Below are 21429 nucleotides of genomic sequence, written 5' to 3'. Positions count from 1 at the left end.
TTTCATAACTTGCTTAACTTTAATTAAGAAAAAAGGCTGGCAGGATATATTCTATCTCAGCAGCCATATGTTTAAATGTGTGCTCACTGAGGTGCACAGAAGGTGTGCACGACTCATTATTAACTAAGTAGATCTGTGTATACAACTTCCTTGAAGTGCTGACAATATTGCTCATGCATTTAAGAATGCTCATCCTTTTGCCCGTTATGTAGCATTGTGTCTTGACTCTATAGAGTGAGCTGAGCTGTGTCACTACAAATTTAAGGAGCTCTGTCCTGTAGCAGATCCAAGTGGTTGGAATGGGGTTTCTGGGAGAGGAGATAATAATAATAAAAAATAAAGAAAAAAAGAAAGATTTAGGAAGGGGTAAGAAATCTATATGTATTACTTATATGACTCAGTGTGCCAACCAGCCCTATCTGAACTGATAAATCAGACTCTGTAGAAGGGGAAGGATGGAGGAAGCAGTATATAATCTGACATTGTCCCAGTAAATGGTGGGATCTATGTAGGGCTCATAATGGAGGTTGTTTTGTTGATCCAGAGACCTTTCAAATAGCAAGTTGAATAATTGTATGTACTCTGTCAATTACCTGACTTCAGATCAGCTGATAGTCTTCAAGTGAATTCATAATGAATCCAAATTGAACCTGTGACCTCAGTCTGAATAAGTAGAAAAGCACTGTGGTCAGTGATTTGCTAAAAATTTCTGAAACCACAGCAAAACTAAAGAGGAGGGTGCTGCGTGAGTAATGTCCACTGGAAACCATGACCATTTTGTGAGTAGGTTGGCTTAGGGCATGACTTAAGCTTCTTAGTAAGAATTAGAAGGCATTTTATGCAATCCTGAAACAAATTGTGAAAAACAGGACGATGACATAGTATTAAAAACAAAAAATGTATGCATTTGGCCTCTGCAGTCAAAAATGAGCTTCCAGCTGCCCTTTCTCCTTTGGAAATAGGAAGCAGCCTTTCCTTTGGAGTATTAGATTACGTGTTTCTCAATACCAGAAGAAAGGAGTTTTCCTCCTACCTCAGAAGTATCTCAAGAAAAAGAAATCTTTGGGAGAGATGCCCAGTGGGAGCAGGATGGGAATAGTCTTGAAGGCCCCAGGCAGCACACATGCCACTCAAGGAAGCTCACAAAGGAAAGGGCTCGGGGTGAAGGCAGGCTGGCACAAAGTTTTCCACGCATTGTCCCCTCCAGCGCTGACACCCTCAGCAAAACTGTTTGCTGGCAGACTGCTCAAGCTGTGAGAGAGTTGTGAGAGAAATAGAAGAAAGACATTTTTGGCATCTCAAATTCATCCTCAGAGAGCTGGATGCACATTGCTCCCAATGGCACTGTGGCTGAAATCACTGGTTCTAATGTGGTTGTAGCTTCTGATTGCTCAAGACTCTTCCAGGCCAAGAAGGCCCCATCAATACAGCTTCCTTAAATAGTAGATCTTTTATAGCCTTCCTGGGGGACTATGGGATGTTTTCAGAGAGGAAAATTCCCATAGTTACACTTTTTACCACCCCATTCCAGGTTGCTTGTATGAGGTTTTTGGGAAAAAAAGGTGACAATTACTAGTGACCAACACCCAGGTCCACCTCACAGCATTGGGCAGCACTGGGAGTTGCTCAAAGAGCAACTGCACCACACCCAGTGACTACCCTGAACTGGGGAGTTAGAAATGAGCCCAAAGTCATGGACTTTCCATTACCACAGCAGTCCCCAAGACCTTCTGAAACCTGGGGGTCTGATGGCTTTCCAGCCAGCAGAGAGCTCTAGTACCATCTGCATAACCACTTCTGTGGTGGAAACCCCAATGTCATTAGAGGTCTGTTTTTCTGCCCTTCTGTTGAAAATGGGTTAAAAAAGATTAAAGCAATGAGCTATGAACATGAAGAAAATGAAAGCTGAACAAACACAGCAAACGTGGAGCTATGAAGCCTTCCAAAGTCAACCTCTGCTGGGGCTGCTCTTTGGGCACTGGGTGCATTTTCCCCAGTGTTTGCAGCTGGATGGCTGCTCCTTGTTTAAGAGCAGATTTTCCCTGGAAAGCTTCATGAAGGTGCTTCCCATTTACGAATAGATATCCTTTCAGAAAATCTCTATCTGAAGACTTATCAAGAAGGAAAAATATTCTGAGTCCAACAATGCAAAACATTTGTATACGTTCCTACTGTAGGAGAGAGTACCCTAATCACAGCAGCTACATAAAACTCTACCTTGTGTCATTTAGGACTGATTGTGGGATCTGGCATTCAGAATCTGTCGCCAGTTTAGAGAAGTCTTCCTCAATCAGTGTCACTGCTGGCCACAGCCGTCTGTCTAGGTTGCTGTCAATCCAGCTGTCTTTGTTTTAAAAGGCTGTTGTGTTTTGTTTTTTTTTTTTTTTCTAGGGCAGCTACCACATCAATGTCAGGGGCTGATGCTGTATCTTACTCAGACATAAGAGAGATTCATACAGGCTGATCAGCAGTGGTTTAGGTTATTTCCTTAGATGAAAGAAACCCTTTCTAACAGTATTTCTTCCAGGCTTCTGCAATGCTCAACAGAAAACCGTTCCTTGCCAAGTTATCCTGTGAGTCTGAGCAGAGCAGTTGGATGCATATAAAAAAACACTCATACTGCATTCTCACCTTGCAAGCAGTAAAATATTCCTGCTAATATACAAATTTCAGCTGTTTTTATCCTTTATGGCATGGGGCTGCAGCACTAGTGACAATGCTTCTGAAAAGTGTAGGAAGATGTGGAATGCCACTTTCGAAAGAAGACTTTTAGTAAGCTCTGGGCCTCCTGCTAAAGGTTTTTTGCACGTCTATACAGCTTGTGTATATAAAAGCTATACTTCTTCTGCACTTCTACACAGCTCATGTTCCCTGCCTTGGCTGTGAAGCATTGGGCATCCCGAACAGTGACTCTATCCTTTGACATCAGCTGGATGGGGCATGTCTCAAAAGCGAGGGGAGACCAGGTTGTTAGTTAAGCTCTGCTGATACTCTTGTGTTGGAGTAACGGTACAGAGCTCTGGATAAGTCAGTGCAACACAGCACGGTGTAGCCTGCAATTTAATTTTGGTGTTCTGAGCCGTGCTCTGCCCACACCTAGAGCCTTTCAGTAGAAAGAGAGGGCCTTCCACGGGGTTGTCCTAGGCTGAGCACTGAGCCTGGAGCACCAAGAATTGTAGTCATGGTGGGTGCTTGTGGTGCTTTTGTTGAGTTTAGCCATCCTGTGATATCACGTGGTGGTGCTATGGGTAAGCACCAGTGAGACTTGCACAAGCCATGGGTCACCAAATTACTGTCCTTACTTTCAGGGATATCCTCTGCCTACAAAGAGGAAAGAATTGTTACTGTGATTTGCATGTGAGATAAGTTTCTGATCTTTGAGTCATCCCATACAGGTGAGGTGGCTCAGGCCCATTCCTGTGTTCTCACATCCCACACTGGTATTTCCAGGCTGCCACTTTGGACAGAGGAATCAGTTCAGACAAAATAAAAGTTGACCTTTGCCCATTGCTCTGACCTAGCCCAAAGCAAAGCTTTCCTGCACTGTGAAACTCTGTTTCAGCTTTATTTCCATGCTCCCCGGTGCTTCCTGGTCCGCTGAGGATGGGAACACCAGTGCCCCAGCACTGTGAGAAAAGCTATTCTTGACCTGAACCTGACCAGAAACAGGAAGTAATAGAAATCTCACAAAAAAAAAAAAATCTTTTCTCCTGAGATCTTCAGCCATCGGGGTCATTTTCTGAACTCTCTCTTTCCCTGGTGTAAGCACTGGCTTTGTTTACACCAGTGTAATGGAGCACAGCCCTAATTATGGAGGTTCCCCTACAGCTTTGCACAAGAGTCAAACTGGAGTGTGTGTCCAAACCAAATCTACAGAGCTTTTGAGCTTCTCCCATCTCTAATTATTTGTGGGTTTTGGCTATATACCAAGAAATTAGTTCATATCCATCTACAATTTTCTCTTTGTTTGATTGGCTTGAGGGCTGGAATTAAGAAAGAGAATTACCTAGAATAATGCCATCTGTATTCCACATAAAGAGACTCCAACCAGAAGCAACAATGCAATGTTTTTTAAACTGTATGATATGATAATACATAATGACACACTGCGCACACTGACACATGGTTTCCACGAATACCAGTGAGGTTTCTCTTCAAGGAAAAAGTAATGAAATGGAGCAGACCTCAATCCAACCACAGCAGTACCAACCTGAGCATCCACCAGGGACATAATCAGAAATCACATACTCACTGCTGAGGAGCTATAATTAAACTAGATTTAATTTTAATGGAAATTCTTCCCAGAAAAAAAAATATATATCAATGTTCCCCACCCCCACCTCTAATGTTGTTCCACTGTTCCAGGCTTTATGGAAATAGTTACAGGATTCATGTGTTTTGCAACCCCAAATGTTTTCAAAACAAATAGAACATCTTAAAAACTGAAATTAATAAATCTTTTACATTCATACTCAGAAGTCACTCACGCTGAGGTTGTGCGGGTTCATCAGCATCAGATGCTTCCTGCCGGCTGGTGCCTCCACCCAACACATGTTTTAAATAATAATCAAGTTCAGCCTTTGCAATTATATTTTTGTCTTAGTGCTGTTGTACGGTAATGGTTCTTTTATCCTACTTTTATCTCTCAACTTTATGTCAGACAGTACTACTCCTACCTAGGGATGTGAAAACCTGATAACTTTAAGAGGATTAATGCTGACGAAATGTGCTTTACTAGTTTGGATTTGTTTTATTAGTACCCTGCAGTTTGATTAGAACTAAGCAGCAGTCAGAATACTGTTTGCCCAAGCAAAGAGAAAATAACACCAAGCAGAGAGTCAAATATATCTCCAGTTATTGTTTGCTGGGCCAGTACTCTCACAGCTCTTCCTGTGTCTCTCGGCCCCTCTGTTTACAAAGGGTACAGGCCCCATGGAAATGTAAAACAGAAACCCAGAGCAGCTTCTCCTATGCAAACACATGCAGCTAAACTCTGCTGAGCACCACGTTACGCATCCTTCACGGGAACGGCCTGACCTCTCCCCCAAGTCCCTTTCTGCAGTGTGTTTCTGTAGCTCCAGCAGTGTCTGGAGAAGCCCTTGGCACCAAACTCATCCTGATTCCAGCAAGGGGCTGCCCTGGGGCTAATGCTGTTCCTCTGGGGCCGTTTCCCCAAATCTGCTTTGTCTTTCACATTTTCCTCCATGGCCACACTTGGGCATGCCATGACTGGGCATAATGCCTGTCCTTGCATACCTGGGGAAGTAAAAACATCTGCATGATGCTTTTGACGCTGCTCAGCGCACCTGCATAGCAGGGGAAGGCTGGGCTTGTCTTCCTAGTACTGACACTTTGTAGAGGGTGTTTATGGCAGCCGTGCTCGAGTGCCACACAGACATATCTGGTTACCTCCTCCTTGGGTTGAATTAGCTCAGGCCAAGTGCTGTCGTGTGTACTAGTCAAACTAACCAGGTTAAAATCAGGCTGGGCATTGCTCACCAGTATTGCAGCCCAGTGATGAATCCCTCCTCTGCGTGCTCGTAGGATGCTGTTAGTAATGTGCTTTGATGGACAGAGAGGGCTAGGCATGCTCCTGGTGGCTTTCTGACAAAGATGCTGGCATCAGTAGAAGTAAGAAATGTGGTTAAACATATTCCTACATGTGATAGGTGCATGGAAAACCAATTTTTAAATTTTTGGCAGAAAGGAATTGGAATGCAACTGGGCAAGCTACAGACCCACACTCACTTTGCCAACTTTTGTAATAATAGGAAGCTAGTTACAGTAAACAGTGGTAAATAACACACTCATAAAATCCAGTGGGGAATAAATGATTTGTTCTTATACAGAAAAACAAAAAAAGGAGACATTTCTTTATTTTTTAATAATGTTGTGCTCCACCCACACTGTCTCCAGTATATCCCATAACAGTGTTGGCTTTTGAGAAAAATGCATATAATGACCAGACTCGGTCTCCTTAGTCTTCTTGCACAGAAGCATGACCAGATAATAAAACAAAGATGCTAGCTTACCAAAAGATTCACATCGAACTGTTTGTGACACATTCATTCACCACTCACTTTCTCCATTTTTACATCTTGCAAGAGTTTGGTGACTGGATTTATTCCTGATTAGTGCTGGTGAGAATGAAAACAGAATGAGCACAATACTATTTCTATCTGTGCCCAATATATATAGTACACTACTTACAAAATATTTATCCGTGTTTCCTCCCACCCACTACTTTGTTACATTCATCACTGCCTGGGAGGAGAGGTAGAAGACACAGCAGCTATATGAAGATTGGAAGGGATGTTTACTTGAGGGAGATCTGCTGTGAGTTATTAAAAAAATAATAATAATACATAAATAAATAAAACTTTTTAAAAGAATACTTTCCAACATCTTTCTGGGAGTAAACAACAAGTTTACTTACACTAATAGATTGTTCCAGTGCCCATAAACAATCTGTTGCCATTTCCACTATGAAAATTTTTTATAATTAAAAAGTTTTTACTTAGTCTCTTTTATGGAAAATTAAGCCCTCAATGACTTCTTATATCCCCCGTGGACAGAGAGAAGTTTATTCTCTGCCTCTCTGCAACAGCCTTGTACATGTTTGACATCTCCTGTTTATCCCCTGACCAACACCAATTCTCCATCTCTCTTTCCCCAGATTTTCAGCCCTGGTGCTGGTCTCCACTGGATTCTTTCCTCTCCTTACTTGCTTGAGCACAGTGCTGAAGACCAGACAATGGCTCTCAAGGTGAGCTTCCCCCTGAGCATGACTGCTCCTTTCTCATAATAGCGTGATTTGCCTCGCACCTGCCTCGTGACCCCTCCATGCCTTCCCCCCACTTCTTATCAATTATTCATTTCCCACCTTGCATTTCTACCTCTCGTCTGTCCCCTGTACTGCTTTGGAGGTACCTTACTGTGTCGCACTCTGTTTTGTTTCTGTTCCTGCCTGCTCCATGAACATATCCATGCTCAACTTGGTCTTGCCCACAAATCCAGTATACGCTTTATTCCACCATCCAAGTCATTAATGATGATAACGTTGCTGGTAACTAGCAAAGCAAGACCGGTCACCACAGAGCAGAATCTAGGTGTCATGAAGGCATTGTGGCTGAATGCATGGAGGAGTTGTATGCAGTGACATAGAGCTGGGACCATCAGATCAGGCTTTCCTTGTGGCCAGACTTCTGTCTGAGATCAAAAGTGGCAGTTTTGAAATAGCTCAAAGACAGTGCGAGAAGAAGCCTCTCCTGCTTCTCTTTCTACTTCAGCCTAGCTGTTACAGCCAGAGTCTGATCTGAAAACATGTCCTTCCTGTGAGGTTCAGACCACAAAACTGACTGACTGCCACATTCCCCTGTTGTTTTTTCCTTGGGTCACTGTTTGAATCTAGTTTATCACATCCAGCCCTGTGCCAAACATGGTTAGTGTTTAAGCAATCTGTGAAGTCAGAAGCTTCCCAGGGAGAGTTATTCTTTGCTTCATCTGGAATCCACCAACCCATACAAGTACACGCAGCGTGGTCTCCCAAAAGGTCCTCCCTTGTCACCTCTGGGAAATTCTGCTACTTTAGGGTTGAGGTTCCCTACATGGAGCCATTCAGTGCCTGTGGGGAAAGGCAGGTCACGTTGCTGAGCTCTGGGCTCCCAGCTTTTCTGGGTTTCTCTAGGCTAGGGAGGGGAAATGATGGTGAGTTATTTCCAGCCATCTCTCCTGGTCTCTTCCCAACAAACGACGGAAGAAGCCTAGAAGGTTGAGGGATGCTGCTGCCATGGTGAGCAAGGGCACTACCCTTGCTGCTGTGGAGGAAACCCTGTCACTTACTGGAAGATGAGGTGAAACATTGGCTGGAGTTAAGGGAAAAACTCTCGGGTCTGGGATTCCATCCAGGCCTTGTAGATGGTAGATGAAAAGGAGCAGTCAGGACTCTCTGTGCCTAATCATCCACTTGGAGCAGGAGCAGCGTGAGGGAGACGAGGGTGGCTGAGCACTGCCAGGAAGGACCGTGTGTGCTGCCCTAGCTGACCGTGAGCCCCATGCCACTGCAGCAGTGCTGCCCAGCACTGCTGCGTGCTCCGGGCATCCTCCCTTCCCTCAACTCACACTGGGATCATTGACTGACCCCACAGGTAACTGATCTCCCATTGTATGAGGCCTGGAGATGGAATAATAAATAAATAAATAATGAATAATTCAGAAATAATCTTTTCTCACATAAAAATCCATGTTCCCGGGGAAAAGTACACAAAACGAAGGCCAGAAATAATCTGTTCAATTCCAGCAAAAGCTCCAATTCCCCTCTTCTTTTGTGTAAGTCACAGACTCCCCTTTCTCCTCCCATAACAATCTCATGCATAATAAAAACAGGGCTTCCTCTGAAAATCTTTTGTTTTCCAAAAATATGAAGAGTTCCAGGGAGAGCCTCCAAGATCAATTTGCTATCTGATTCCAAACAGAGCTGAACAAAATCTCTGGTTTTCTCCACTGCCAAATATTTGTGGTGACATGCAGGATCTGCCCCTAATGTCAGCAGGAATATCAACAAAACATTTCCAGCATGTTTTCACAAATTTACCATCAGTTCCCAGGCCATTTGGTGAAACCCTACAGACGTCATGGAGTCACTTTGTGAAAAGCATCCCTGTACAGTTCTAAAGAAAATAGCATCTAATGACTTCCCATCACCTTTCTTGTCTTTTTACAGACTCTTAAAATACTATATGATTCCTTCAAAATGTTCAAATAATCATTCCTGCTTTGATTATAAACAAAGAAAACTTTAATTTGTCTCTTAAGCCAAATTCAGAAAAAAATCAGATTCCCCTGCTCAGTTGGAGAGGGAAAGACAAACAAATGTAATGAAGCCAGGCAGCTGAAAAAAAATGCACTGATTAATGGAGAAAAACAACTTAAATCATGTGGGTTTTTTTTCGGGCCCACTTGTCCTTCTACCAACAGCCTAAACACAAGGCAAAAGTGAAAGTGCAACCACTCCTCTGCTCCTTCCCTCCTGGCAGCACCCTGCCTGCCCCCAAGGGTGGTGGAGCCACATTTGGGTCCTTTCTGCTCTGATGTGGCTGTGCCTCCAGCCTGGCTGTCACCACTGCCTCCGGTTCATGTGCTTTCCAGGACAGCAGCTGCTGCCGTTGCATCTCAGGTGATGCTCAGACCACCTTGTGCCCACCACATGCTCACAGAGAGATGGATAATGTCTGGCTTTTTGGCAAACCTCACTTGACATCTCCGCTCCTCCCTGAAAATAAAGTATTAGGAGCTGAGATGGCTGGGAAGTATGGTGGTGATATAAAACAGCTGCTGCCAAGGCTAGGAGAAGCTGAGCAGGGATGCCCCCATGAGCACAGTATCTCTGCGTCCAGCCCCAGCCCTTGAGACTTGCCCAAAATGCTCAGCAGCTTCCCCAGAGACGTCACTGGGAATGGCATCATATGTTCAGAAACATTTTCAGGATGCATTTTACCATTTCATGGTCCATGCCTTTACAGTGGGAAAGGGACTCCCCATTTGTAACTGATTTTCAATGTTTTGCTGACACAAGTGCTCCAGGAATGACCCCTTATAGACCTGAGTCTAAGGGACTTCAGCTTAGGGGACAACATACACAGCAACTTTACAGATCTCCTAATGAGTTCAATATCACTTCCATTACTGTAGAAGACAGCAAGTCCATAAGAGATAATGTAAACCTCTTCCTTACTGTAGTTCCTCTTGAGCTACAGCTAAATGCTGCAGACACATCACTGTGACTGAATGCATATAATAGGTATTTGTGCATGCAAATGGCCGGTTATATGTGAGCAAGTAATTACCTGATTTGCATGCCCAGACATGGTAATTCAAATGTAAATTAGCTGTGCAGTTGCAGATATACTTTGCATGTACAGTTGCCTATTTATAAAAATGTATATTTTTGTCCAGCCGAAAGGCCCTTTTACCCCCCTCAAAATGAGACATAAGTGGACCTAAAGTGGCACATGCTTGCATCTGCCCAGGGGTGAATGTCATCTGTATGAATATAGATTTGTGAACTGCTCTGCCCAAACTGGAGCTCAACTTTATTTATAGAAAGCTGCAACAAAGGGTTTCTGTCTAACGCCCACCAAAATCAAAGCAAGTCTTTCTGATGAGTTAAATGGGCTTCGAATCAGGCCCAGACGGAGCAAAGACATTTCTTAAATTATTTTTAATGAAGGAAGTGTTGTGCACAAATACGTGAATAGATTAGCAGAGAAATCTGCAAACCTCTATAAACTGGTGCTGATTATACAGCTGCATGCTCTTGGCTTTAAAGTTCCCTTATCAAAACTTGCGGAATTATTTTGGTGATACAGAAATCAATAAAATACTTACTTAGAGGAACATCTTGCCTCTGCATTTGCAAACTTCAAAACCAAAATAACGCACGAACCATGATTATTATATTTTCCGAAGTTAGTAATGATGTGTTTTTCTACAACACTATTGGTATATGCAAATAATTACTTTTTTTTCTTTTTTGATACAATTTCATTATTTGCATTGCTACTAGTGGTTCACCAATAAAGGCGAACATCACATTAGGATTCATGACAGTTTTCACATTGTATTATCAATATGTGGAAATAATTGTCTGCTCCGGGATTAAATTACATTATTGTGTATCTTTTTCATGCCTAATAAATAATGATGGATGGCTTTTATTTTCATCACCACCTGCAACCATTTAGTCACCCCTTGATTGTTGAAGATAAAATAATAAAAGGCAAGTGTTACGTTGCAAGCAAAAGAATGCAGTCAAAACAGTTGCATGCCTCGTTTTTCTGTCTACCTTTTTTCGAGTCCCTAAAGAGTAATAGATGCTGTTCTGGGAAGGCTGGCAACCTGCAAACTGGCAAACAATTCTCATAAATTGGGCAAGGGGGGAAAATGTGGAAAACATTTTTTACCTCGTAAAACAATAATTATTTCTTAGCGCATGATTCATAATCTGAAAATTAGGTTTTTGTTCTGCTGTGCAAATCAGTTACATGCAATTAGAATGCAAAGCAGAGGCACATTCTTAGTGTTTAGCCTTTTTAAATAGAAATGAAAACAGCCTGCAAATTGTACCAAAGTTTAAAATGCATGCTAGGTAATTTTGAAATTCAAAGAAATAAAACCATGCATAATAAAAAGCCCACTCTAACTCGTTTCTTTTTTTCTTTCTTTCTTCTTTTTTTTTTTTTTTTCAAATTGCCAATTGTGAGGCTTAGAAGTAAAAATAGATATTGCATATCTTGGAAAACTGTGATGGTGCAGCCCTTTGTCAGTGTTTACGTATTTATACACAGGGATGTGGACATGCACACAGACGCACCAAGTCCCCAGTTTATGTCACTTTTTACACAATCATCTTTTCTACTAGGTCAAGTGTAATCTTGAAATTGTTGTAACTCCTACCTGCACATTCTGATCTAGAAACTCTTCAAGCTGAAAACAAATGGAGTTGACATTTTTAGTTAAAGCTTACATTAGCTATTGTCACAAGTCTTTAATCAAGCTCACCCTCTTCAGATTTTTCGTATTGTTACTGCGTTTGCAGCGCTCGGGCCGCTCTGCGCAGAATGCCATAGGAACCTTTCAAAAATAGCCCAGCAATATTTAGAATGGAAAGTTATCGCTGGATAATTTCATTAACCGTGAGTGTATCAAACGGAGCTCAAGTCAAAGTCGCCGTCTTTTTTTTAACAAAATAGTCAGTTCTGAGTCAAAGGTTTATTCTCTGTGTGCAGTTTCACATGCTTGGCTCTATTATCTTTAAATCACAAGATGACAATCTTCTCAAGCATACCAGAGAGTCAACCAAAATCCAACAGTAATAGATAATCCTATCAAATGTCAAGTTACTGAGGAGAAGCGGTTTGAAAAATAGGCCAACAGTCCATTACTTGATTTACCTTGAGAGGATGTTAACATTCCTGTAGCCTGCCTTCAACAGGGTATACTTTCTCTGTATTGCTAAATTGTTTAAAAGCATCTGTTTTGGACATTTAGGACCATTTCTGTTGTTTGTATTAAAAAAAAAAAATAAACTTTAAATTTTCTCATATAAGCAGAAAGTGCCGTTTAAAATAATAAATACTTTTCCTTCAGGGAAAAATACTCCTGGTTGCTGGAGCTCTTCTCCCTCAGATACACAAACACTAACAAAATCATCCATTTACTAATCCAAATTTATGGCTGAAATTATAAATGAATTTCACTAATAGCTGAAGAGTGGTATTTCTTGAGGTGTCCCCTCTCTTGACCTATGGAAATGCCTCCACCACAGAAAATTACCCTCAGAAATCATAAGCAGGGACCTAAAGGGCAGTGCTGAGTGCTGATGTGCTTGAACTGTTCGCGTGGCACTGTGCCATTCAACTTGAACACATCAGCCCTTACTTGCTGCACAGTTCAACACAATTAAAACTCTTGTATAGAGACATGCTGTGCTAAAAGTCGCTCAGAAATAGTGGCTGCCCTGAACAGGAGAAGCTTTCCTAGAAAAAATCCCCAAAAAATTGAATTCACAAAAAGAAAGGTATCCTGAAAGACCTGTCTCCATCACTGATAAATTGGAAGTTCAAATGGAACATCCTCCAGGGACATCGCTCTACCCTTTCCTGTTTTGCTCAGCCATAGCAATACCAATACCTCATACAGAAAACAAAGAAAAGGGAAAACTCGGGGACAGAAGTAACTACTTCCATGAGAACATTCCCATTAATTACAGCAGTTGCAACACATGAGAAATTTTTTTTTGTCTGATATATGTGCAGCCCTTATACATCCACTATATAGCAGGTACATTTTTGCTGCCTGGCACTTTTTGTTAAAAACACACAAGTACACAAAAACACACCAAAGGACCGACTCTACAGCTGAGGTATTTTTCTTTTCTGTGCACAGACAGACGTGCTCCAGGACAGGATGAAATCCTGCACCCCTGCTCATGTGCCAGGCTGCAGGCAGCTGCAGGAGTGCAGTTTGCAGAAATTTACTGCCCTCTCCAAAAAAATAGTTAAATTGAAAGTGAAAAATAAACGCTCTTCGAGTTCTGCCTGCAGCCAGAGGCAATCACTATCTTTCTCATCTGTGCGCTCCATCCAAGCCTTCATCAATAGAGAGGTAATTTTCGGACTCAGCTCATTAACACCGAGCTGTTGATGGAGCTGTAAACACTCCACCCCGCCATCGTTTCTAGCCTGTTACCAGCTATTCTTTTCTGTTTAGCTGACCTGCCGTGGCATTTGAGATGAAAAATATTTGTTTTAAATTCACAGCAGTTGCTCCAGTCTCTGAAGAGAGCTGACGCTGGTCCTGACATCCAAAAGCACTGAGGCGAGGAAAGGGAAGCAAACTTTTTTGGCTGGCCTTCTGCAAAGAAGCCGGGGCATGCGGCAGCTCTGGGCACCATGAGTTGTAGGCAGCACCCTTTTGGGCTCTGTGTTAGGCTTTCAGCATGCAGAACATACACACACACATCACATAAATGGATGAAGATAAGGAAATGGCAAGGATGCAGAAGGAAAATGGGATTAGCTGTCAGAAGCCTGTGAAAGTCTGGTGGGAAGAGGAGGTACCTGATTTGTCTCATCAGCACACAGTAGATATAAAATTTCATGCCATGGAGGCTGAGTTGGGATTTCTTGACACCTCAATGGACATTTTGGGCAACAGTGTCACCAAAGCAGGAAGGTGGCATGGGAGAATCGAGCCCTTTGTGGCTAAAACCAAGGCCCAGCATGATTTCTGGACCCCAGAGAAAGGATGCTGTTGTTGGCTGAAGGTCTCCTGAAGGCGCCCTGATACGGCCACTGCTCCAGCCACTCCAATGGGCACCTGCTTCTGTCTCACAGTTCGCTAGGACATTATGACCCAGGTGCCAGAGTGCGTCAGGCTTTGCAGGCTAGTGGTTCTCAGCCTCAGCGAGAGCTGAGTGGGAAGACTTAGACAGCACCCTCCCACAATGAGCCACATTAGTCCCTGGGGTTACAGTGGTTGAGTAAATAAATTCACTGGGCTGGACATGAAATTATGTCTCTGCTCTCATCAGGGTTGTCAGTTCCTCCACTGCAAGGTTAGCAAAGTCACCCGTGCTGGAGGTGGGGGACAGTGACAGAGAACAATGGTTCAAGAACTGTAGTTCCCATGTTTTTGAAGGCTCGGTGTGGGCATGGTATATATAACTCAGTATGGGAGTCTCATGCTTTACAGGCATATATGTATCTGGGTGATGTTGTGCGGCAAGTGACAGTGTCTAGGAAACATCCCCAGAACATCACAAAAATATCTGCGCTCCTGATTTTGGGAGAGGATGTGCTGCATGGCCCAGAGGAAGCTCACGAGCATCTCTCACCTGAAGAACCAGCCACCAAATTTGTTGACAGTTTACATGGTACACAGGAGGGAACTCTGCCCTGGGCAGGTAAGTCTTGAAGTTTTAATTCTGTATTTTTCCTCCTCTTGGCTTTGACTTGATTAAAATCAAACTGAGGTGGCAGGGCCGAGGGATATTAACCTTCACCTTGTAGATGCTGCTCAGACACCTGGCCCTGGCAATGCCTCCACCCATAGCTGCTTGTACCAGACCTGTCAAGCAAGCAAACAGCAGCAAGAGAGCAAAAGACACAGAGCCTTGGTGCTGCTGTGGAGCAGATGTCTCCAAAAGGGCGAGAACGTGGCTTGGGGGCCATGTGACTCGGGGTGAACCGAATCCGCACGTTTTAATTAAAATGGCTATCATCCACTTTTTGTTTTCTTTATAAACATTTGCAGAGTATCAGTAGCCAATCTAAATGTCTCAGCAGATGAGTACATACTGTACTTCGGCTCTTTTTTTTCTAGAGTGCTGGAGAAAACACATCAGCTGGAGCCAGCTGATGTGCCCTCCCTGGGTCTCAAGGGCAAGCCCCTTCAAATTAAGCATGATCTTCATGGCCCTTCCAAACTTGTTGTGTGCTCTTTTTCGTACGTCTTTAGAAGTTGATCAGACCACACCTACTCTCCACCATGCTTAACCTCTCCTTTCCCAGCCAGCTCAGGAAGGTGCTTGGCCTCCAGGGGCATGCAGTGGTTTTAGGTATATTTTATTTAGCAGGGGCTCTTTGGCATCCTGCTGCAGGCTCTGCAGGCAACAGGATCTGCTGTGAGAGTCCAGGCAGCTCCTAGGACAGTCTCCTTATTGGAAGGTGAGCCTAATGAACCTGCTGTCAGATGACCTCTTGTCATTTTTAAGCAAAAGTAAAGGATTTAGGAAAGCTCTTTCTTGCCCATTCTTTGAACAGAGCCATTCAGATTTTGAGTACCAGTGCTCTCAATCACTACAAAGACTACAAAGACATTTTTATCTTAATCAGAAACTTTTGGTGGCCTACTTTTTTGCTAGCCCTTGTCCAGCCAACTTGTCCTCTCAGTCGTCTTTCAGGCAACCTCAAAACCAGGCCAGCTGGCTTCAAAGCAGCCTTGACGCTACACTACCCAAGGGCTCCTGCACACAAGTGGAAGCATCATCCTGCAGAGGCCAGATTGAGAAGGTCCTTGGCTGACACAAAGACCACAGCAGAGCTCCCTGCCTCCCCCAGGCAGCTTTGTCATCCTGCCACGTGGAGGGACAGCCTCACTCATTGCTCCACTGGCGTATGCCAGCCAAGGCCCAATGCTTTTTTCTCAAGGCTAGTGCAACAAGAGCAGCCCAATTCATTTTGACAGGGTGGTTAAGTAAGTGGCACAGATTTCACATGTTGGCCTTAGCCTGCCTAATCTTAGAGTTATTCCACAGCTAGTGACTGGCAAGAAGATTCAACATCGTGCAGCAGCCATAGTTAGTACACTTCAAAGCACGTGCTGCTAAACTAAGTGTTTTGCTTGTCTGTTTTACACTACTTGGATCAAAACTTGAAATGGTTCATGCACATGCCAGGCTATAAAGACAGTCTGAGAGCAATGGTGGTCTTCTGCAAAATCTTTAATATATTTATATACCTGGACACTCTAGTTTTCAGTGGTAATTAATTTTCTATTTTTCTCTGAAATGTATTATTTTAAACATAATATGAGGGGAAAACAAAAACAAACAAAAAAAAACTTCCTTTCCTCATAGTGGTACCTTACCCCTACTTTTTGATATACTTGAAAAAAAAGTTGTTAGCAGAGTTTCCTTAATATTTAAGCTGAATGTCAAGATTTTAGTAGCTTAGTAAATACCTATTATTTAGCCTGTCTCCTGCTAATGTGGTATTTGTCCAGATAGCGAGCAGTAATTAACCTTAATAGGCTTGACCAACCTCACCTGGTGCCTCTACCCCACACCAATGGGCCCAGGAGCCCATTTAAGCCTTCCTGGTGGACGTTATTCTCTTTCCTGAGCTGTGTTGGGGGCCTACCAGCTCACAGCTTGGCTATGGACCCTGTTGATCCTAGCCCACAGACTGATTTCTCAACTTGACCTCACCATGGCTTTATGACCTGGGTTCCTGGCTGGACCTAGCCACCATCTCCAGGACTGCCTACTGTGCTCAGGTACTGGGGGATGGGGATGTCCATGTCTCTCATGTCCCTCAGGGAGCAGCCAGGCCCTGCTGCTCCCTGACAATATCTGAGGATTTGGTAGTCTCTGTAGTCACACTTGGCTCCTGGGAAGGGTGAGATTGCTGTCATCTTCATTTGGCATTAAGGGAAAGTGAAGTACAGCTTCTTACTGAGCCCTGCAGGACAACTGGAGCCAGGTGCTACTCCTGCTTATCAATATAACTGAGCTGTTGGCCTGTGGTACAGGCAGTGTGTGCTAATGCTACAGGTATGCCACTGGATCTACACAAGTGAGAGGGAAAGGATTAGAAGAAATAATTAATTTCTTACACCAGTGGCATTGGTGTGGTCATTTCTGGCTTCTGGGTAAAGTTTAAATGAATGTCCAGTGAGTGCTAATTGCAAAGACTACCCATAAAAATGAAGGGCCAGGCTCCATGATAGAGCAGTAAAAGGGTGTTTATGTTGGTAGCGTCTCAAAACTTTTCCAGTGGGAATGCAAGTACCAGTGAGAATAGCTCTCGTTGCGTTATGTTTCCTTAACAGGCTAGGTATGAAGGAAGGATGCTTGATGCATCCTGGTGGGAAGGTAAGGTTTGCTGCTGATGCAACTGCAGCATTTATGCTATAGAAATGGATGCAGGGTTGTTCATGTCAGTTGAAGATGAGTCATTGCTATGTGATGTTTCTGTCAATATGAGAACTCAAGAGGAAGGAGCTGTGAGTGGCTTCCATGAGCAACTCCTCGCTCTCAGTTCATTCCCACCACAAATCATGCAGCATGCTCCCAGTGGGATGCACCTTCTCACACCACCACGAAAAGCCACACTTTACTGCCTCTGCACTCGACTTGATGCCAGCCTGTCAGTCTAAAATTGTCTGTCAGTCACTTGCTGAAATGCCTGAGCATTTCTATAGTCCCTAATGGTCTCTGCTAGAGACATCCCTTCCTTCCCTGTTAGCAGGACAAGGGATAGCTTCACAGAGAGGTACCACCATGAGTGCTGTTGCCCTGTTACTGCGCTCTTCTCTAGGCATATGCTGGCATCCCCTATCAGAGAAGGGACATAAGGCTTGGTCTGAGCTGATACAGTGTTTTTTCATATCAAACAGGTGTGTGTTGTTGTTATATGCGCAGTCACTGTAAATCCACAAAACACAGCCCTGGCAGTTATAATGTCAGATTTGTCATTTTTGGAGGAATGTGTTTTCATGTGGCTGTATGACCTGAAGCCCCTGCATCATGCCATTACTGTGGCCCACCTGGAGAACAGATGCTCTCAAATCTACCTGTGATGTCTTTTTCATCTTTCACCATTACTCAAGTTCTCCCCCATCACTTTACAGGAATAGGAAAATGGTCTTGTAATATCTGGTTTATTGGTAGATGTGGGTAGATATCCTGATTCCACTCAAGAGGGGTAAAAACTGCATCTAGGATTTCCCCATGGATTTCCCTCTGTACTTTTTTGGTTCTCTTACTTGCTAATGAGTTTGAGCAGGACTGTCAAGAAAGCTCTTTGTGATGCTGCATGTCCCTGACCTAAAAGGTTCAGAGAAATCTCAGAAGTTAGTAGTTGTCCTTCAGATTAGGACTTCCATTTTTTACTACGCTGCTCAAATCCATGAGAGAGCTTGTTCCTGACAAAAAGAACATAAACTTTCATTTTGGCAATGGTAAAAGCTTTCTTAGCCTTCAGGCTTTCCTATTGTCAAGTCCAATTGCATTAGGTAAATTAGGATTGTTAACAGAAAATAAGTATCGCATATTTTAAAGTACAAAGCAGAACAAAACCATAAATTGCTTCTGTGCGTAAGCTAATATTTAAGGAGCACATCTCAGGTAGGCAAGGCAGAGCCATAACTGACACCAAAGCAGAATCCCCCTAAACTTTTTAGTAAACTAATTAATAGAAACCTTGTGCTTTTTTTAGTTTTTCCTTTTCTGAAATGTTTGGGGTTTTTTGTTGTTGTTGTGTTAATATTCTTTCCATGATGGTGTCTATGTGAGGATTGGAGATAAAATAAGACAGATGTACTGACCATGGTTACCAAGGGAGCAGTTTCCTTAGCAATGGCAAAGCAGTTGTCAAAGCAGTCAATGTTCCTTCTCTCCCTCTCATGTGACTTGTTTTTACTAGTTTGCATAGCTTGGTTACACAAACAGCTTATCGTAAACACCTCTTCCAAATTTCCAGGCAAAGAAGGCTTGGGTGGGTCATTAGTCAGATGTTCCCAACTTGGCTTTACTTCAGTGCCTACCTGAACTTTTTCTTTTGCTTCATCATTTTTTCAAGAACTTTCACTGTCTAAAGAACATTAAAGTCATCCAAATGGAAATGCAACCACATAGTGCACACCCAGATAGGAAGATACGGATGTGGGTGAGTAGTGTAAAATTGCCACCTGTCCAGAGCACCAGTCCTTTCCACTTAAGTGTAAAGATGGCAGCTAAAATAATCCCTATAAATAGGTCTTGTAACTGCGTACGTGAAATGGTTATTATCTGAAAGTGGCAGTCTGATCCTGCCATGCTTGCTGAGGTGAAGATGGAATGTGCTGCACTATAACACTTACTGCTCTCTACGGGCACTTCTGGTGGCAGGGATAAGTGTGCGAGGTCCTGGGGCCGCGTTCTGAATTGCCCAGCCAAGGCCATTACCCAGTGGGTGGCCACAGGGAGCACATGCAAGGGAGCTGTGTCCACCCTCGACCCCTTGCTGCGAACCTGGGAGCTCAGCGCCCTTGCTCCTAGGGACAGCAAGGAGGTGAGATAGGCTCATGCTGTTGTAGGGAAGTAGCTCTAAAAGGATGGTAGATCCCATAAAGTACTTGGAAAACCCTGTTATTTGTAGCTTCAGGCACCCCATTATGCTCTACTGAGTAATGTAACTTTGCATTCCCCAAAACTAGAAGTTATTCATCCTAAGCAGGATAATACTGAGAACATCAAGACAGTGATGAAAATCTTTTCTGTTTTGTATTTGTTACATGCCTAGTTATAATCAAGCTGATTAAAAGTGCAGTATAGCTAGCCCAATATTGCAAAGACAGAAATGCACTGTAGTAGTGGATGCGAGAGGCACAGTCATTTGATATAATGATCATGCTTATGAAGTGAGTATTGCTTTCCTACATGTATTTCCAATCAAAGTTGAATTGGTTTCTTATCAAGAATGGATACCTTCCCATATGTGTATATTTCTGGGGAACTTTGCAGGCTAGGAAAGAACGCTTTTAAAGTCATCCATACTTTTTTGAAAGTTTAACACTACTATTGGACTAACTTTGTGTTGGAAAATGACATCTTGATGTCACCTCTATGGTCTTTAATTTTAAGCATTATTTAAAAGGTTTGCCATCATATGGCACTTAAGTTTTCTGATAACTCAGCTACTCTGCAAGTATTCATCAACTTAGTACTAAAACTCACACATACCCATTTTACAGCACACCCTTATTTACTACCTACAAGAGGTAAAGACCTTCTTGTTCATGTTGATGGAAATTTAATGAGACACAGATAAAGAGAAAGTAAAGCACAGTGTGTGCACACATGGAGCAGCTGCTCCCCCTGCTCTGTGCAGCTCAGTGCCATGGGGTAGGTTACCCACCACATCAGTGCTCCTCCTGGGGACGTTCAGTTCATGACTGCGATATCCACAGTGCAGGACTCGAGGCAAAGCTAGGTATTTCCTTCAGCTTTGTTTACAGATACTTCTAGCAGGAAAGTAACACTTTAGGAAGGCACAGAAAGAGCTGGAAGTGCAATATCAGGTAAAATGTTGTTGGCCTGTGAAGTGTGGCTTGTATGCTCTTGCTTAGAGCACCTGGATAGGGAGAGGGTGAGGACTATGGTGCTGTCTATGAATGCTATAAGCAAAACCTGTCTCATCTGCCTTATTAGGAAAGCTGCACGGAAAGGGAGGAAAAAGGTCATGGCATGTTTCTGACTAATTTCCTCTATTCCACATTGAGGTGGTTTCAGTTTCAGAGAATCTCACAGTATTTGAATTCCATAAATTTGCACTGTCCTTGCGAAAACTGGTATCTTTGTGTTGAGAAATAGGGGAACATAAAGGAGAGAAAGGTAAAAGACACAAGATCAAATTGTGCCCAACTAATGAGACACTGTAAAGGAAAGTGTGTGTATATGTGCATAAAAGCATAGGGAAGGTCTTATTTCTGATGTGCTCAATGTATACTTACAAGGCTTGTTTTTATTTAAAAAGTAAATATCTTATGAATGGAGGAAGGAAAGCTACAGGAAGAAAAATGGAGCAGTGGCAGTAGATCTAGCTGATGTGCAATGGGGAGGGACTCTGAGATTGCTTTCTGCAAGGAGGCTACTTTGCAATTTTGATTGTAGGAGGAACACACCCTGAGGTCAACCACAGCACTGAATCATGTCAAACCCCTTGGTATGTGTGGCCACCCTTCCATTCCCTCCACAGCCCTTTTATCTTGAAAAACAAAGATTAGATGATGAAAAGGCAGAGGTAGCGAGTTGCCTCCAAGCACAGTTCTGTCAGGACAACCACCCAGTCCCCATCTCCCACCCACAGCCTTGCAAGACCCTAATCCAGTGACTCTGTAACCACCCTGCGGTGACCCCCATTTCCAAAGTGGCAGCTGTGCAGTTAGTTCACTAGCCCCTGACTGAGATGATTTTTTTACCTCTGTGGTCGCAGCCACCTGCTACACATTTGATGTAACTTCTTAATTAACGTTCTCCAAAGATTTGTAGCCTTTGGTGTGGGTTACAGCCACAGCCATTTGCAGATCCCTCACCACTGTAACTCTTCCTTATCTGCTGCACGAACACGTTAGGTGCAGATTTAATGACACCCGCCTAAATCCCTC

At 43.2% G+C, this 21429-nt stretch overlaps 2 long non-coding RNA genes across 4 annotated transcripts in view; both read left to right on the top strand.

The window, feature by feature from the left end:
- LOC125183800 (uncharacterized) overlaps nt 1-14459 on the top strand; it is a 42282-nt gene extending 27823 nt beyond the window's left edge. The window contains exons 2-3 of one of the 2 annotated variants that reach the window (XR_007166413.2): nt 6677-6766; nt 13320-14459. This is a non-coding gene — a long non-coding RNA (uncharacterized lncRNA). Of the gene's footprint in view, nt 1-6676; nt 6767-7975; nt 8534-13319 lie in introns of those variants that run through there. The other variant, XR_007166412.2, reaches the window with a different exon arrangement.
- A 1880-nt stretch (nt 14460-16339) lies between these two features.
- Nucleotides 16340-21429, top strand: part of LOC106035421 (uncharacterized) — a 31713-nt gene continuing 26623 nt past the window's right edge. For both annotated transcript variants that reach the window (XR_001206762.3, XR_001206761.3), the window contains exon 1: nt 16340-16557. This is a non-coding gene — a long non-coding RNA (uncharacterized lncRNA). The remainder of the gene's footprint in view (nt 16558-21429) is intronic.

Source organism: Anser cygnoides, chromosome 10 (assembly GCF_040182565.1).
Source record: "Anser cygnoides isolate HZ-2024a breed goose chromosome 10, Taihu_goose_T2T_genome, whole genome shotgun sequence".
Lineage (NCBI taxonomy): Eukaryota > Metazoa > Chordata > Aves > Anseriformes > Anatidae > Anser > Anser cygnoides.
The sequence above is the reverse complement of the archived record's forward strand: the minus strand, read 5'-3'. Positions and strand labels throughout refer to the sequence as shown.